General features: G+C 38.7%; 1 pseudogene; it reads left to right on the forward strand.

Moving 5' to 3' along the window:
* The first annotated feature begins 287 nt into the window (after positions 1-287).
* LOC114536537 lies at positions 288-1,627 on the forward strand (annotated as a pseudogene).
* Positions 1,628-17,499: the final 15,872 nt, after the last annotated feature.

A 17,499-nucleotide genomic window follows, 5' to 3' on the forward strand; every position in this document is an offset into this window, starting at 1 on the left:
TCATTTGTCACCGTAAGTTGGGCACCAGGTATCCACAGAACATTGACTTGGTACCATCCTTCCTTGTCTCGAACAATGGTCTCATTGAATTCGGTGTAAACATCCAATTCGCGACTTCGCCGCTGGAAACACGTGTAGTGTCACGTGGTCAAAATCCTGAAATGCGGACACTTTCCGGCCATAGTGTATATACAAGATACAGACAGTAGCGCTCTAATGTCAAAATCTGGGCCATCTTCTTATTTAAATCAACTGATTTACATATAGCTTGTCTGTAAAAAAATACAATGGTTGGACCGCAACCTACGAACTTCAAGGCAATGACCGTAGCCGCAATAAAGAAATATTTGCAAGCGCGTGGCGTAAGTGTCAATGGCTATCTGAAGTCTGGTCTCGTCGAAATCGCAGTCGCAGTTGAGAAGATGATGTTACCGCTAGATCCTAACTTTGAAACGGTAGAAAATGGCGACACATTGAAACAAAGGTTATTTATTCATGACGTTCAGATTGATGACCCTTTTACTATGACAATGAAGAACGATTTCATTGATTCTCCACCATTTGGACTATATGATATTTTTAACCACCTTATTATCATGCCACCGAATACGACAAGCAAGGTCTAGCTGCCTATAAGTCCTTCGAAGACTACCGACTTTTTCAAGATGGTTATGTTCGATCACTAAAAACTGTGAGTGTAATAGATGCAGGGGTATATGTATATGTCGGCCAGGTGCAACCAACTATGCGAACAAAAACTGATGGGGGGAAAGACTGTTATTCGTTGTGGTTCATCTTGGAAGGTCGAGGGGCAAACAGAGGGAGTGTGCTTGATGCATTTTGTGAATGTAAGGGTGGACGGGACGGTGGTTGCAAGCATATAGCAGCTGCAATGTACTCACTAGAAGAACTGTTAAACCAGGATGGAAAAAAGAGTGTGACAAGTGCCCCTTGCTTGTGGATGCCAAAACCACAATCCTCCAGTCAGCCATGTGCTGTAGACCAACTGGAAATCATTAAAATCAAGTCACCAGCTGGGAAAAAAAGAAAGAGGAACTATACATGGCTACAAAACATTGATTTTGACCCTCGAAGTCCAAAGCATTGCAAGGTTTCGCCCATGACAAAGGAGCGTTTTACTGAGAGGCTCAGTGCTGTTTCTGATACCACATCCAACAATGATTCATCACCACCTGCACCAGTTATACTGCCCCTTTTACAGAAGCTATATTTAAAAAAAACTGATGAAAATCATAGTGGCAAGGAGTCCGACTCCCAAACTTTGTGTGGCAAGGAATGCAGCATGAATCAAAGCACTGGAATAATGAGGCAAAAGGTGGAAACTTACATTCGGGAATCAACTGAAAAGAACCCTGAAAAGTTCCGAAACATGCTATATTTTACTGATGGTGAAATTAATCATGTAGAGGAAGTCACCCGGGACCAGTGGCAATGCGATGATTGGTATGAGCACAAAATTGGTTTTATAACAGCTTCAAAGTGTAAAGATGTTTGTACAAGGCAAACAACATTAGAAAAGAAGAATGATTTTGGTACTACTGCTCTTGCAAGAGCTATTGCAACACAGCCAAAAAAAACAGTAAAGAGGATGGGGATTAAAACATGAAGAGTCAGCCAAAGATTCCTATTTACATGTGCAAAAACATTTGCACTATAATGTGAAACTTCTGAAGATGGGATTTCTTATTTCAAAGAAAAAACCATTTGTGGGTGCAAGTGCTGACAACATAAGAACATGTGAATGTGCAAGTGGATGCAAAGATATACTTGTGGAGTATAAGTGTCCATGGGTACATAGAAATCTTGACCCCAAAGAAGCATTTCTTACAAAAGAAATAGGGGGTGTGAAAGTGGATAATGTTGAGCAACTGAGGCCAGATTCCAAGTATTACCACCAAGTTCAAGTGATATTATTCGTAACTAACCTTGATACTTGTGACTTTGTTGTTTGGACTTTAAAGGGAATCCACTGTGACATCAACAAATGTTTTATTGAAAATGTTATGCTAAAACTAGAGAGGTTTTGGTTGTCACAGGTTGTACCTCTGTTGTTTGATGAGAATGACACAGCGAATGAAAAAGGTCAGTACATAAATTGTAAAAATGATGTCTAAAATTTCTGGAAAAACTTTGGTTTGGTTCAATATAAGAATTTGTAAATAATTTACAAATACAGTGGCTGTTCTCATTGATTATTATTATTATTTTATTATTTAAGACACACAATCAACATCTGCAAAAGATGAGGACCACCAGAGCGTCTCTTCAGTTGTTGGTGCTGTGTCTGTAGAAAGAACCCCGAAATGCTATGTGAAGGATGAAGAACAACAAACTTGTTCTGGCCCCAACATATCTACCACCGTACCTGTAATAGATTTAGAGAAGACGGCAGATGCACACACCAGTATTCCAAGATATGTCGCAAATGGGGTTGATATTGATGGTCATGATATTAAATCATTGAATGCGGGTGTAATGATGAATGACAAAATTGTAAAAGTGTTGATGAGGTAAATAGTTTAAAGCACACATATAGCTATGTTCTGGGCCTTCATTTTTTCTCACACATTTTTTCTTTGTTATCAGTGACCACTTGTGCCCATTCCCTATCATTGACTACTTATTTTACTCAATCCTCACTGGTGAGCAAGATGGAGTACATAAAACAACATGGTAATTGAAAATTAAATCTTATTAAAAATTTCTTTGATTGCACCAACTTGACCCTTAATCAGTACTTATTTCTTTCCTAGTAAGTGTTGTTAAATGTCCAATCAAAAGCTCTTTGTTTGGTAATAGTATTGTACATGAGTTAAATCAGTAAGAAAATTTTCAATTTAAGGGAACAAAAATTTGAAGGAGCAAGAAAATATTTAACACCAGAGGAATATAAAGAAGATTATGTAGTTATACCTATTGTTCGCAGGTACACAATGTATTAGGCACTGTATATTTTGTAATATGTCAACAATTTTTAACACTGTTTTTTTTAAAATTTTCTTACAGATATCATTGGCTTTTGATGATCATCACTCCATGGTACAAAACTAATTTTTCCCATATCTTTGAAAACTTCAAATTTGATAACCTAATGCAAATGCTGAAAGCTCAACATCTTGTAGGCATATATTGGTTCTGGACTCATTAACACATGACTTGGCAACCAGATCAAAAGAGATTATCTTGTTACAAGGTGCAGTATTTTGTACATGTTGTTCATGTATTACAAAGTGTTCATTTAATTTACAAAAATTATTGCTAACTGTTTACAAATAATCCACCTATTTAGATATCTTGACAATATGTGTTCATTGAACAACACTGAGAAGAAACATACAAATTGTACACAGGCAATTTTAAAGGTACGGTACAAAAAGTTATTTAAAAAAAGCGAACTGGTTTTAGGAGAAATAATTATGTAAATGTTGATCTTATTAAACCTCGATCAAACTTAAGTACATTTTATTTAGGTTCCAATGCAGCATCCTGCAAGCAATGATTGTGGTATTTTTGTATCACTGTTTGTTAAACACTTTTTTGAGGTACAATGTTTGGTATGACATTTTCAATATGCTGTAAAGGAAACTTAACATGATAATAAAGAACTAAATTTTATCTTTTAGGACCTTGATGCCTATGAGGCAGACCCAACTGGTTATGTAGGGGATAACCATGCCTGGTTTACCTCTATTGAGGCCCAGAAACACAGATCGCAAGAAAAAAGGAAATGGAATAGACTGTACAATTTACATTGCATTAAATATATATAATTAAACTTTAATTATTCTTGGTTGTAAATTTACAATAGCAGCACAGACTCTCACAATCGAGGTAACATTAAGACTTGAATGTCAATGGAATGACTCCTCTCAGAACACTAAAGCACTTTAATTTCCGGATGATTCTTTCCACATGTGCTCTGGATGTGGCCACTCTTCTGGTTGCTGTTGAGGCACGCGATGAGACGTTTTTACTTGACATGACAGGAGGGGCTATTAGGGTTGCACTCTTTATGGCTAAAAGATCTTGAATGTTAAACCCCTTATCAGCCATTATCGTATCTCCAGGTTCAATATAGTCAAGAAAACCACTTTGCTGGATAATTTCCTTATCGCTTATTGCATCAGTATACAATTTTGACACAAAGTTAATATGGCAAAGTGGTGATAGAGAAACTAATAACTTAAAGGTGTTGTGTGACTTATACGTGCTGAACGTTCTGCGTTGACTGGATGGCAGAGATGGCTTCTCAATGTACAGTTCTGTGCAATCAACAATGCTTCGTAGATTCAAGTACTTTGACTTTCTGAAAACTTTTGGACGTTTTACTCCTTCCATATCAGCCAATGTTGAGAAATTTAATAAGAATTCGAGTTCTTTCTCCAAGAAAAGAACCCATGTTACAAACACCTTACTGCCAGATCCAACAGAAATTCCAAATACGTAACACAAAGAAGCTAGAGTAGGCCGTCTTCGTAGTCTTATTAGTGTAAAAATTAGCTGCTCTCTTATTGTGAGATTAGCCATCTTTACCTCTTGCTAAATAATGAAAAATATATATATATATATATGGAAATTATGTTTCAGGTTAAATCATACACTGAGGATTGCTTTGTTTGTTAACTCATTAACTGACAGTAACTTAAGGATTATAATAGTTAAACATATTACCTCCTCTGAATATTTCCTTCTTACACCACTTTTCTTTCCTGTCTTTTTAAAGCCTGACCACATTTTCAATGATGTTGCTTTTTCTTTTACATTTTCAAACAAAACATCAAGGTATTCCTTTTGCAAACCTTCAAATGAGGAAAATGCATAACTCTTCACCCAACTGTAATGAGAAGAATTGCATAAAAAACCACTACAAACCTGTAAGGTGGTAGGTTTTATCTGGGTTATCCACTAGAGCAATAAATAAATGCCTTCGCAGAGTTTTCGAGCTTTTCAACATCTCATCAGAATAGGCTTTAAGATCAGTGGCCATGATATTTGTCTGAAAAATAAGTTTTGAATTAAAATCATGTTCATGAAAAAATAAGTAACAGAAATCTGATATTTCAATATATAACATAAGCATCAGCTAAACTCTGTGGCTAAACCTAAACGAAATTAGTTAACAAATTTACCTGTATGGCTTTGTCACTGTACTGCTGTGTCGTATTATTTTCATACAGTGGTGATGGCAGTTGTACTTGTTTAACTTGTGGTTTAGATTTGCAAGATTGATGCAACATTAGTAAACCTTCGCATGCCAATATGTCATCGTCAACTTCTTGTGAACAAGCTAGGTTTGAATGCAATATTTCAGAGTCAACTTCAGTTTTGCACGCTTTTTTTTCTTTTAAGACAGTGCCTGAGCGCTGTTTAGGAGCTTTACGTTTGCGATGAAGCCTTTCAACCTGCACAGATAGAAATATATTAATATTTATTATCTCGTTGCTATGAAACCCAAAATCAAGCGAAGCATGACATGCAGTATAAACACTAACTAGCTATTATAATAAAATGCGCACAGTATACTTTCAACAAACCTTTTCCTTGCTCGTTATAGCTGATATTGGATCTGGATGTTCAGGCGTTGGACCATTTTCTCCAACGAAATGCAAGCTACAGATATAACTGTCTTTCTTGCATTCGAATGTTTCCCCACGATGACACGCAACGATCCACCGCTTTCTTCTTTCTGCTGCTTCTTTCCAGCGCTTTGGCGCCGGAAAACGAAAGAATGTTATAGGATCCCCATTCTTGTTTTTATTTTGTAAATGTGGCAACTGTGAATCGTTTCTACAAGTCCCCCATGCGCATCGCTTCACCATGTTTTCTACAATGTTGCTATATACAAGAAGGCCGAAGTGTCCGCATTTCGGAATTTTGACCACGCGATACCACACGTGTTTCTGGCGGCGAAGTCGCGAATTGATCATCTTCTCCCCGGTCTTCCACTCCTAGCACATCAAGACTATACAACATCTGGTAGTCGCTCACATCTCTGCAATACATGCACTCATCATTTGTAAGGTCCCCGCCATGTATTATCCAACCAAATGTTGTTCCTTCGACCACTGGCTCTCCTGGTTTTCCTCTGTAGATCTCCTCTGTTTTCATTCGAGAGAATGTGTTATCTCCAATTATGACATGTATTGGGTATTCATGATCCGGCTGCATGTAAAACTGTCGTTGGTATGTTCAAACTTCCGCTTTAATTTATTCATGCCCGGTCGCTTAATGGTGGTGAAGTTAGGCATTTTTGTTCCAGTAATCTCAATTCTCTCTTTGGCGGCTCCATCAAATGAGGCCATTTCAACATCAAAAACAGGCATGGACTGTCTGTGAGTGTCATGACAGGTTTCATGGTGTGCAGGGGTTAATTTCAGTTTTGCTATGGCATCTTGGGAAATAAAGTTTCTCCCTGACCCTGTGTCTAAATATGCCCACAGTCACACCTTGTATGGTTACAGGAATTATGGGTGGTAATGTGGTATCTGAGGGGGTATAACCAGTTAGGATGCGAGCATTCTTCCCATCACACAGACTTGTATGGTGTCTCCCTTTACACTTGAAACAATTCCCCCCGTGACAGTTATTTGCTCGATGGCCTGGTTGACCACAATTATAACACAGTTTATTGTTTGTAAAGAACTTCCGGCGGCTAATATCTTCTTAAAGAACTTCCGGCGACTAATATCTTCCGTCCTTAATATCTTCACAACTGTCCGAGTAGTGCTCACCTTTGCAAAAGACACATTTGGGGCTCTTCGGTTTCACCCCACTCCCCTTTCCAGCGAACCAGTTGCATTCCCTTCTTGATGACTCTTTGCTAGGCTTCAAATCCCTTGTCATTTTATTTCTCAGCAACCACTTCTGTAGGTTATCCAGTAAATCCTTCAAGCTCCAGTCCTCCCATTTGTCGTCAGTTCGTACCAGGTCTGGTTTGATATGTGGAGGCTTGTTCAATGTTGTCATCACAAAAGCTTTCAGAGGCTCATCCTCTCCTTAAGTATGGAGGGTGTCGAAACTCATACTCAACCTTTCGTAGAATTCTTGAATTTTCGCATAGTTACAACCCTTGACCACGAGTAACCCAATGATTTCCTCCATATGTGCATTTACGACTTGCTTGGTCTGTCCGTATTCTGCTTTGAGCCTGTTCCATGCTGTTTCATATCCCCAGTACTTGGTTTAAGATTTGCCGACCGGTCTCTAACTTTCAGGTTCACCAGTTCGAGCAAATACCCAAATTTTTCTTTGTCTGAAATAGGTTTCTTATCAATTGGGTCAGAAAAATGTTCTCGAAACGAATCCAGTCTACAGTAGTTCCCTTGAAAGGGGTTATCTTCAATTTTGGCAATTTTGCACTGGTAGACTTTGCTTCTCTTTCTAGCTCCAAATGCTTCTCAGTAATTTCCAACTAAGCTTGCAGTTTTTTTCCCATAATCTCTGTTCACGTTCTTGTCTCTCCCTGACTGCTGCCTCCTCTAGTTGTTGTCTAGCTTCCCACTTTCGCCGTTCAGATTCCTCTTGGATATGTCGCTCTCTTGACTCTAAAAAGTCAGAAAGTTTCTGCTTGTCCAACAATAATTCTGCATAATTCGCTTTTATATCCTTTTTCCACTGACGAACAGTTCTAGATGAAATACCACTGTCGATTTTGAATTCTTCTAGCTGTGAAATAAGCTCCGAAAGCTTGCTCGTAATCTTAGATGTTTGTTTAACCGTTGTTTTTATTTCCTCAACGTCATTAGTTCGAATCAATTCGTCTGTCCCTTCCAAATAGTATTTTAGCTTCGAAATTTCCTTTTGTATCAAAGTTTCCGTACGCTCTGTGTCTCCTAAAGTCTCAACTTGTGCGTTGCTTTCGTCTCCCATCATGTCCGTCATAATTACTCACAATAGCATCGCCGAATTCGAGATAATACAATAAACAAATATGGATGCGTAAATATTGCAAAAATATACACACTTTGTTGTTGTTTTCCTTCATAATTATCCTGGTAACGGCACCAAATGTACTGACCCGTAGTTCGGCACACACTCACGTAAAGTAAAATGGAATATTTAATATGAAAAAAGTAAAAATAAAATACAAAATTTCAGCTAAACTCTCTTGTAAACGTTTGTCATTCGTATCTCCTCGTGTTACGTGTTTGCTTCGCTTTACTCCCCCCCGGTCCTGTCAATCATCCAACCTGCAAATAGGCAGGATCCTAAATTTGGGACAATTTTTAAAAAATACAATTTTAACATTTTTGACGAAGTACCTATATTTTCCCCTACATGCCATAAATATTCACAGCCAGGGTAAAAACAGAGAGCGCTCATACATCATATGTTCAGATTCATATTGTGTTGTCCCATTCTTCAATCCACATTTTATTAATACACATGTATGGTGGCCGGTTGTTCTCATAGGAAATAAACTATAAAATGCTAGAAAATTAAAAAAAAAATAAAAGAATAATAATACAAAATAAAAAATAATCTGAAATTGGAAATAAAAACAAAATAGATAAAAAAAATAACAAAAACTGATTTTAAATTTACACAACATGGCCTATCGTTCTCATTAGAAATCGATTTTTTTTTCAAAATCGAATGTCTTGACAGCCTAATGTCCTCATAGCCAGCACACTTTATGCACAGCGGTCTTACTCAAATTTTGATTTTTTCCGCCAAATTATTCCACCATATGCAAATATTTGTGCCTACTTGTGCCAGTGCCAATATGTTGTGAAGAGTGAAACCACCAGAAAAAAATGAAAAGGCAAGCCGTCTGGAAAGAGTTACAACAAAAAATGAGCGCCAAACGAACCAAGAATGATGGAGGCACCCGCCAAAAGAAAAAAGGGAGTGCACCGCATGAAATAATTGTTCAGAGACTCGCGGCCGAACCTGACAACAAGCAGATGTACAAGCCAGTGCAACCCCGCAAATTTTGAATATGACGACCTAATTTTATCCAATCTTAAGAAAGCATGTGCGTCTCATTTTAATTTACCTACAAGCACATGCGACGTTCTGGTCTCCTACAAGGGCCCTTCCTGTTTAAATATATCACTAATACCACACCGAAAAGACAAGGTATAGCTTTTAATACTGTTTACATTCAAATGTGTTAGGCATTCAATTCTCCCTGTTATTTTCCCCATCCCAGGAGATTTGCAAAATAAAATATTTAAAAGGCTTGTAAATTCCCCACCCTGTGCTTAATCCTTGCTGATAGAATAACCCTTTCCCCCCAATAAAAAACTATAAATGCAATTCTCCATGCCTGGGAAACAGTGCTTAGCAAATCCCTTGGGGGATGGGGTAACAGCCAGAGTTTAACCATGCATGTAAGTGTAGAGAGTTGATTGACCTCCCCCCCTGTGAAACATTTACATGATACAATGGTACATGGTTTGTATCAATCTGACTACATAAGAAGGTTGTGAATGATAGCTTGATCAGCCAGTTTGCAGTAACTGATCTGTCAGGCTTGTTTTATGTCTATACCCATTCCCCTAGCTGATATGCATATGCACACCCCTACTTTATTATATTATTAAATACTGGTCACTTTATTCCTCAAATCCTTGTGTGTCTTCCCCCCTGTCTACCACAGAAAATTTGGTTATTTTCATGCGCTGTCTCATGGGGAATTAATATGACATTTGCTAACAAATGGACTTGTAGTTGTCAGTCCCCAGGGCATTGTTGGACCAGGAACTGGTCCCTAACCGCTGCTAATCTTCTTCTTGTTGTTGTTGTTAGGGGGCGACGCTCTTTAAAAAAACCTGAAGGCTCTAGTATTACTTGTTTGATCGGAATGAAACTTCGCACAATTATTCTAAGCAATATTCCGCATCGATTGACGGAGTTTGAATTTTTATTTTTGACCTTTGAAGCAAGTTACAAGCAATTCTTGATATATTTGCAGCAAATAATATATACATATCACTAATATTCAGCCTATATATAAGTAAACGCAAATGATTAGAAATACATTGTCCTCTCCATTGTTATAAATACAATGCAGTTCAGAAATTAAATTCGGTTACGCAGTTCCTGGTCCCCATAGTACGATCGCACTTGTGTTTTTACAGTGCCCAGTCAGTCCCTAACCCTGGGCATCAGGTTTTACATTAGCAGGAAGAAACAACCAACAGAATTTAAATATGAGACTTTATTGTTTGAAACAGTAATTAATGTAAGACCTTATAAGACTGATTCTCATTGGTTAGGGTGTTCATAACAATAGGAGTTATATACTCTTTTTGAAGCTTTCAAACAAATAGCAAATCTTCTAGTCATGTGTTACATTACTCTTTGGGAATCTTGAATATCTCTACTCCAGAGATTTTATGGGTCCTTATTTATTTGAAATTTTAGAAGTAGTTAAATATGAATGTTAAAAGTATTGAGTATTCTAGTGTCCTTATATGTCACAAACTGACAATGCCTCACATCCACCGGTGTACCTGGTTAGATTTGTGGTTATGCAAGAAGCAGACGAGGCTGGTGTATACCAAACAAATTCTGAAGCATCAATATCAACAAAATATTCTAATATCAAATCAAGTCCAGTTCAGTTGTATGGTAGAAAGTCTGAAAATGCCAGAGTAGTGCCTATCTTGGCAACTACATTTCCTGCTTCAGTATCTGTTGCTGATCTGCTCAAAGCTGGAAAATTGGTGAAACCTCCAAGCAGAAATAGGGTGAAGCTTGTCTTTGAAAAATTTGATGTCCACACTCATAACTGGATCGAAGTCACGGAAAAGGAACTTATTGTTGAAACACAAAAGTTCTCATCTGGTGCTTTCTGAGATGCCTTCAGACCAACTAGCCATGACAGTAATACCGAGTGGGTTGTAAAAACGTACAACTACAACGCAATTGATGCCGTTGTTGTCAAGCTAAGTTCTACTACTGAAGATCACGCACGTAAACAAGTGCAAATGCACTCTGTGGCTCGCCATCTAACCAAGAAATTTGAATTAAAAGCTCCTGTAGAGTTTGAAACATGTTTCCAATACAACCGTTGTTATTATACAACATATAATGCGAAACCAGCAACTGTTGAAGAATATGTACCTGGCACATTTGTTAAGTACATCAACAACAATGGGAAATGTGTTGAACTTGGTGAAGATTCCTGTGAAGAAGACCGTGAACTATTTGTTAAGGCACAGTGTTTAGTCCACTACAGTTATCAAATGTCTGAGAGGAAGCTTATGTTGCTCGATATACAAGGATCAAATTTTAATCTTTAGGATCCAGAAATTGCCACAGCAAATCTCATGGATGAGAACAACAGTGAACTTTATTTTTGTTGTGGCAATTGTACCCAGGTTGGTATTGAGGAATTTTTACGTCAACATACATGCAATAATTACTGTAGGATGATGAAACTACAAGAAAAATCATGACTTTCATGTGAAACTAGCACTGAACATTGACATTCTGTTCTTAAAGACTTAAATATAGAACCTATTTAGTATACTGTGATTGTCACATATAGGTAGTGCTAAGAACAGAAAATAATATTATGTTAATGTTACAGTTTTTGTAAATGGTTAAGGTCAAGTTCAAATTTTGTACCAAACTCATGCACATTGGCTAATTGCAGGATGCTAGAAATACTGTACATCAGTGAGAACATTAAGTGACTAAGATGCATAAAAAGAGTAGGGTTTAATTTATTTAATTTAACATAATTTGATTTCGAATATTTTATTTTCGAATAATATCATCTCATTTCGAACAACAAATAACATGCGTAATTTATTGCGAAAAATTTCCCCACGCTGCATAAATTAGATAGACAATTTATGTCATAAATAATTCGCATGTGTTGTTTACCCATGCAAGATGTCGGGCAACAACACTCATTCAAATGAAGAAAGTTCTTTACGAGCAATACAGTTGCTTCAGGAAGCAACGAGGTTGCTTTCGTCCGCTGCGTCAACGAGCAGCCCACGTCCAGAGCCATGTACAGTTGGCCAAACAAATTCAGTAAATAATACAGTCACACCAGTATCGACAGCAACAAGGCCGTCAACATCGCATGCTGCTGGGACGCAGTCAGTTCTTCAAAACTTACGAACGATATTCTCACCGTATGGACGAACTAGTGTATCCCATTCTTCGGCGTACCAGCGTGCACAACGGCCTAAAGCTTCATATAGGCCTTATTACCCACCAAAAGAAACCTGGACCCACAAATTTTTTTGCCTTGCCAATTGCGAACAAAACCGAGTGCCATCGAGAGCAGATAAGGTTGCATTGCAAAATTGTGGCCTTGGTGGAAGAAAAATATGCTTTTCCTCAAAAGGAAATTATTCAAAGTTAGAGGAGAAATTGTATGAAGAGTACCCGAAATTAGCAGATGGGGGAGGTTTTCAGATCTTGCGCACAGGTTCGGGCAGTAATAGCAGTGCTCTTACCGCTATTTTACCACCTCCAACTGGTTATTCTGTTTTGTTCTTGCGGGATGCTTCTGGCCTGGGACAGCCACTACCATACATCAGGCCACTACAAAAAGATTTGGATACAACTGTCGATTATCTGGTACGTAAGTACTGACCTCAATTTGTAATTCTTTTTTGTATATTTACAGTACAAATAGTGAGTGCTTCAATCATCAGTTGGGTGTGTTCAAAACCATTTTAACTGTATTAACGATATTCTCACCGTATGGACGAACTAGTGTATCCCATTCTTCGGCGTACCAGCGTGCACAACGGCCTAAAGCTTCATATAGGCCTTATTACCCACCAAAAGAAACCTGGACCCACAAATTTTTTTGCCTTGCCAATTGCGAACAAAACCGAGTGCCATCGAGAGCAGATAAGGTTGCATTGCAAAATTGTGGCCTTGGTGGAAGAAAAATATGCTTTTCCTCAAAAGGAAATTATTCAAAGTTAGAGGAGAAATTGTATGAAGAGTACCCGAAATTAGCAGTTGGGGGAGGTTTTCAGATCTTGTGCACAGGTTCGGGCAGTAATAGCAGTGCTCTTACCGCTATTTTACCACCTCCAACTGGTTATTCTGTTTTGTTCTTGCGGGATGCTTCTCGCCTGGGACAGCCACTACCATACATCAGGCCACTACAAAAAGATTTGGATACAACTGTCGATTATCTGGTACGTAAGTACTGACCTCAATTTGTAATTCTTTTTTGTATATTTACAGTACAAATAGTGAGTGCTTCAATCATCAGTTGGGTGTGTTCAAAACCATTTTAACTGTATGACAGGGTGAGTCTGACCTAAACGCCAAAGACGTTCAAAGAATTAGATGTATTAACTGTGGTGAGAATATTGTTATGCTGACGTGGGATAATCACATAAAAAGCTGCAGTCCAAGACAATCAGAGGTAAAACAGATAACTTCATATAAGCTTCTAACTATAGCAACAATTTCAAATATGAGCTCCTTACCAATTGGTACTGACCACTGAGCTCTATTAAAATTCCTGGAGGACTTGCTCGTAATTTTTCAGTAACTTCGCCGCCACTTGGTTATTTTCGGCCATGGTATTTACCACTGACCAGGCTCAAATCTGAGCCGGCTACAGCAGCTCGACCTGGTTTTTCTTAAGAAGGGGTAACTCCTCGGCTAAACTGCAGAATACCCCTCCACTAGACATAGAGCCTGTACTTGTAGCCACCACAATGCGGCTACGTGTACAGCTAAGCGACCACGCTCATGGTTACAATGATTATGTAATAACAATGATGTAATGCTAAAAGAAGGTATATTTTTTCACTGGCTACTGGCTACACGTTCAAGGCATAACAATGATGATGTAATGCTAAACGTAGGTTTTTACTGGTGCGTCATATTTGAATACGGGACCTCTGTTAACTTCAACGTTTCTAAATACTGTTTCACACACAAAATTATTATTATTTTTATAAACGCGCAAAAGCAGCTTTTGCACAATTGAAAACTGAGACGACAGTCGAAGCACATGTGTCATTTCAGCACCTGTCATTAATCATTTTTTGACGTTCGTGATTACCGCAATCCGCCTACGTGGTTCTGTGACTTCTACGTCAAAGCGGCGAGCGTAATTATCGGTGCACAAACGTCTTTGGTACAAGCTCTAAGCTTGCGTACTTTTATTATATTCTCCTTTCCTGACCAGTCTTGAAAGTTTTGTGATGCACAGTCAATGCCAATAAACACAGACTTTCCAAGATACCGTCGAAAAAGTTGTTGTGCTGTGTAGGCAGTGAAAATGCACGCCAAGAGTCAAACAGATAGTTAGCTGCCAAAAACTGTTAAAATTTGCTGGTGCTTTGAGCGAAAGCCCTTCATCAGACCGATTCAACATCGAAATGATGTGTCGCTAAAATAGCCGAAACATTACTTCGATCTTCATTTCCTCTTATGAAGGGCTTTCGCTCGAAACGTCAACAAATTTCAACACATTTTCGCAGCTCACTATCTCTTTGACTTTTGGCTTCCCTCGCCTTTCCAACAATAGCCAGATTTATCAGACAGAATTATGCTCAACTTTCGTTTTTCAAATTTCACTCTGCTGACGTTATTAAGTGACCTTATTACAACAGCAATAGTATACCCTTTACTATCTGTATGAGTCTCCCATATTAAACTTATTTAGAAATATTTGCTGCAAATTCCCAGGCGGATTAACACATTACTATTGATCCATCACTTCAAAACTACTACATCACTTCAAAACTACCTGTTTTACAATCATGCAATTGATCATGGGACATATTTAAAGTCAATTTCTATTTTATTCATCACTTCAAAACAAATGCGTACGAATGTAATAATACACAATTTTCGCGCAATGACCCGTTTTACATTCATGATCACACACTATAAAAAGTCAAACAACAAAAAATTAATATTGCACAATCAGTTTGCAATCACCCGTTCTACATTAATATGACACTATTTCTAGTCATTATAGATCTTATTTCTAGTTTGCCACAGCAAATCTCATGGATGAGAACAACAGTGAACTTTATTTTTGTTGTGGCAATTGTACCCAGGTTGGTATTGAGGAATTTTTACGTCAACATACATGCATAATTACTGTAGGATGATGAAACTACAAGGACACCAAGAAAAAGAAATCCTTCACTGTTGACGAACTCTTTCGAATGGTTGACGGTTCTATGTTTATAGCCCTTTTCCTCTAAATGAATGTAGGCTTTCCAGCAGTCCGACACAATTGTCGTTCCCTTTTCAACGTATCTTTCTATAATTGGCAACAATGTTGCCTTGTCTCGCTTCTCGACAGCTACAATGAAACATCTTCTGGAATCTTCTTCGATCCCACCAAAAACCCACTGCCCCTCAACACGATGGCCATGGTGATATTTCCGATTCCCAAACTTACTTTCGTCTATTTGGACTTGTTTGCCGGGACCGCCAATCTTGTCTTCTTGTCCCACTCTTGAAAGTCGCTAGACAACACGAAACAACGTGGACACAACTGCACAAGAGAATCTCCAGCATACCTTTTTCTTTCGAAGATATGCTGCCACAAGATCTCGCTGCCTATATTCGCAACAAAGCTACTTCGCTTAATAGTTGTATTGGTTATTTGACGCCTGCGTTGTTGGCCTCAACAGCCTTTTTATCAAGAAAAATGGGTGCGCGGTCCAAGCATTGACTAACGAACAAACGTTAAACCTATACATCATTTTTGTTGGCTACCCTGGTACGGGAAAGTCCTCGGCTGTGCATCATGGTTGCATACAAGCAATCACACATTTGCAGGAAGAAGACGACATGCCTTTCCTCGGCAGAACAACATCATCTGGTCTTGTGAAACATCTTGCCTCCCACAACAGTGGCTTCTTTGTTTCCTCAGAAATATACGACGTTTTAAATAAACTATTAAAAAGTGATGACGAAAGTGCTAGTGGTGACGCCATGTTCCTATGCAAGCTGTTTTCTGGAGAGGCAACCACTTACAGCTACTCGACAGAAAACATACGTCAAATTCCTGCCAACACACCTTTCTCAATACTCGGTGCAACCCAGATGCCTAATGCAGCGAAGCTTATAGCAAGAATGGACCGCGGCCAAGGATTGATCGATCGCTTTATGTTTGCTGTACCGCTAGCCCTTTGCCCCACGTCTGCTGAAGTTCAAGCAGCCCACGATTTCCTTACCACTGAGCCCAACGATACCATAAAGCACGTTTTCGACTACATAAACGACTGCCAGCAAGACCAGAATGTGCCATACGAGTTTGACGAAGAAGCCAAACAACTTCTCAGGTAAAAAAACGATGAATTCATTGCCGATGTTAAAGAAGCCATTCAGGATGGATCCACCTCCCACCCAAATCGAAGAAACTGGACCTTATCCAGCGACTCGCAGCAGTCCTTCATGTTTTTGGTCTTGGCATGAACAACGTGTTGACCGGACACGCAGACGTCCCTATTCCACGTATCATCTCGCTACAAACAGTGCGATCAGCCATTTTGTATGTCGATTACTTAGAAGCACAGAAGCACATGCTATGTGAGGTAAGTGTAACAGTCTTTTCTTCACATACATTACATTGCATTAAGAATGTTTTTTAAAAATGAGGCAATCGTTTATTACCAATTGCTCTCATAATGTTACAAATAATCCTAACCCGAGCCCCCCGCTTTCAACAGCGTGCTACTGATCATTCGATCATCAACCACCAAATTATTTTACTAAGGGTGCCACAGTTAAATCTTTTCAAATCTGTTAAAAAATAAAAATCGCTGACAGATGGGATAAACTTTCTTTATAGTAGCACTCCCATTATGTGTTGTTACAGTCGAACACTCAGACATTTTCGCACCTTAGACTATGTATATTAAATACTCTCTTAATATAAGTCATAACTAGTGCTATTTTACTAGTTAAATTGCCAATATACAATTGGCTCGTTCTTAAAAACCGTCGCTTTAAATTGCATCAAAGTAACAAAACCCAAAATTTCTGACATTACACAATTAAACAGTGACAGACAGACAGTTATAATTATCTCTTTGCCTGGACGGGCTGCTGTGCTTAGACTACATTTGGGAATCATACACGCACACAATGGTTACATGATACTGTATCTGTGTTACAACAAATAATTTCCTATCATGCACACACATTAACCGTTGGTTAATACCCTCTTTTCTACTTTACCCATTGCAGTTTATCAAGTCTATTACACACAACGTTTGTGACGCACCAAAGTCACAACCACGCATTAGAGACGTCAAAACAGCCATTATTTTATTCCCTGGCCCAGTAGTCACCCACCGTGGCTTTCGCCAATCTGCACCTTGCTTTGTGCGCAGTTCAACAGTCGACGAGTTCAACGCCGCCGTTGACCAACTTACACCCCAATTTGGTTCACTCTTGTCCGCTCGAGTCGCAGGAAGCGCCAACCAAACAAGGGTCTTTGTGAAACGATCCCCACACATTATTGCAGCATTGCCCCACCAGGACCTCTGCCAATTACATGAATACACC

The sequence above is a fragment of the Dendronephthya gigantea genome, unplaced genomic scaffold (assembly GCF_004324835.1).
Source record: "Dendronephthya gigantea isolate DGI-Jeju-01 unplaced genomic scaffold, DenGig_1.0 000138F, whole genome shotgun sequence".
Lineage (NCBI taxonomy): Eukaryota > Metazoa > Cnidaria > Anthozoa > Malacalcyonacea > Nephtheidae > Dendronephthya > Dendronephthya gigantea.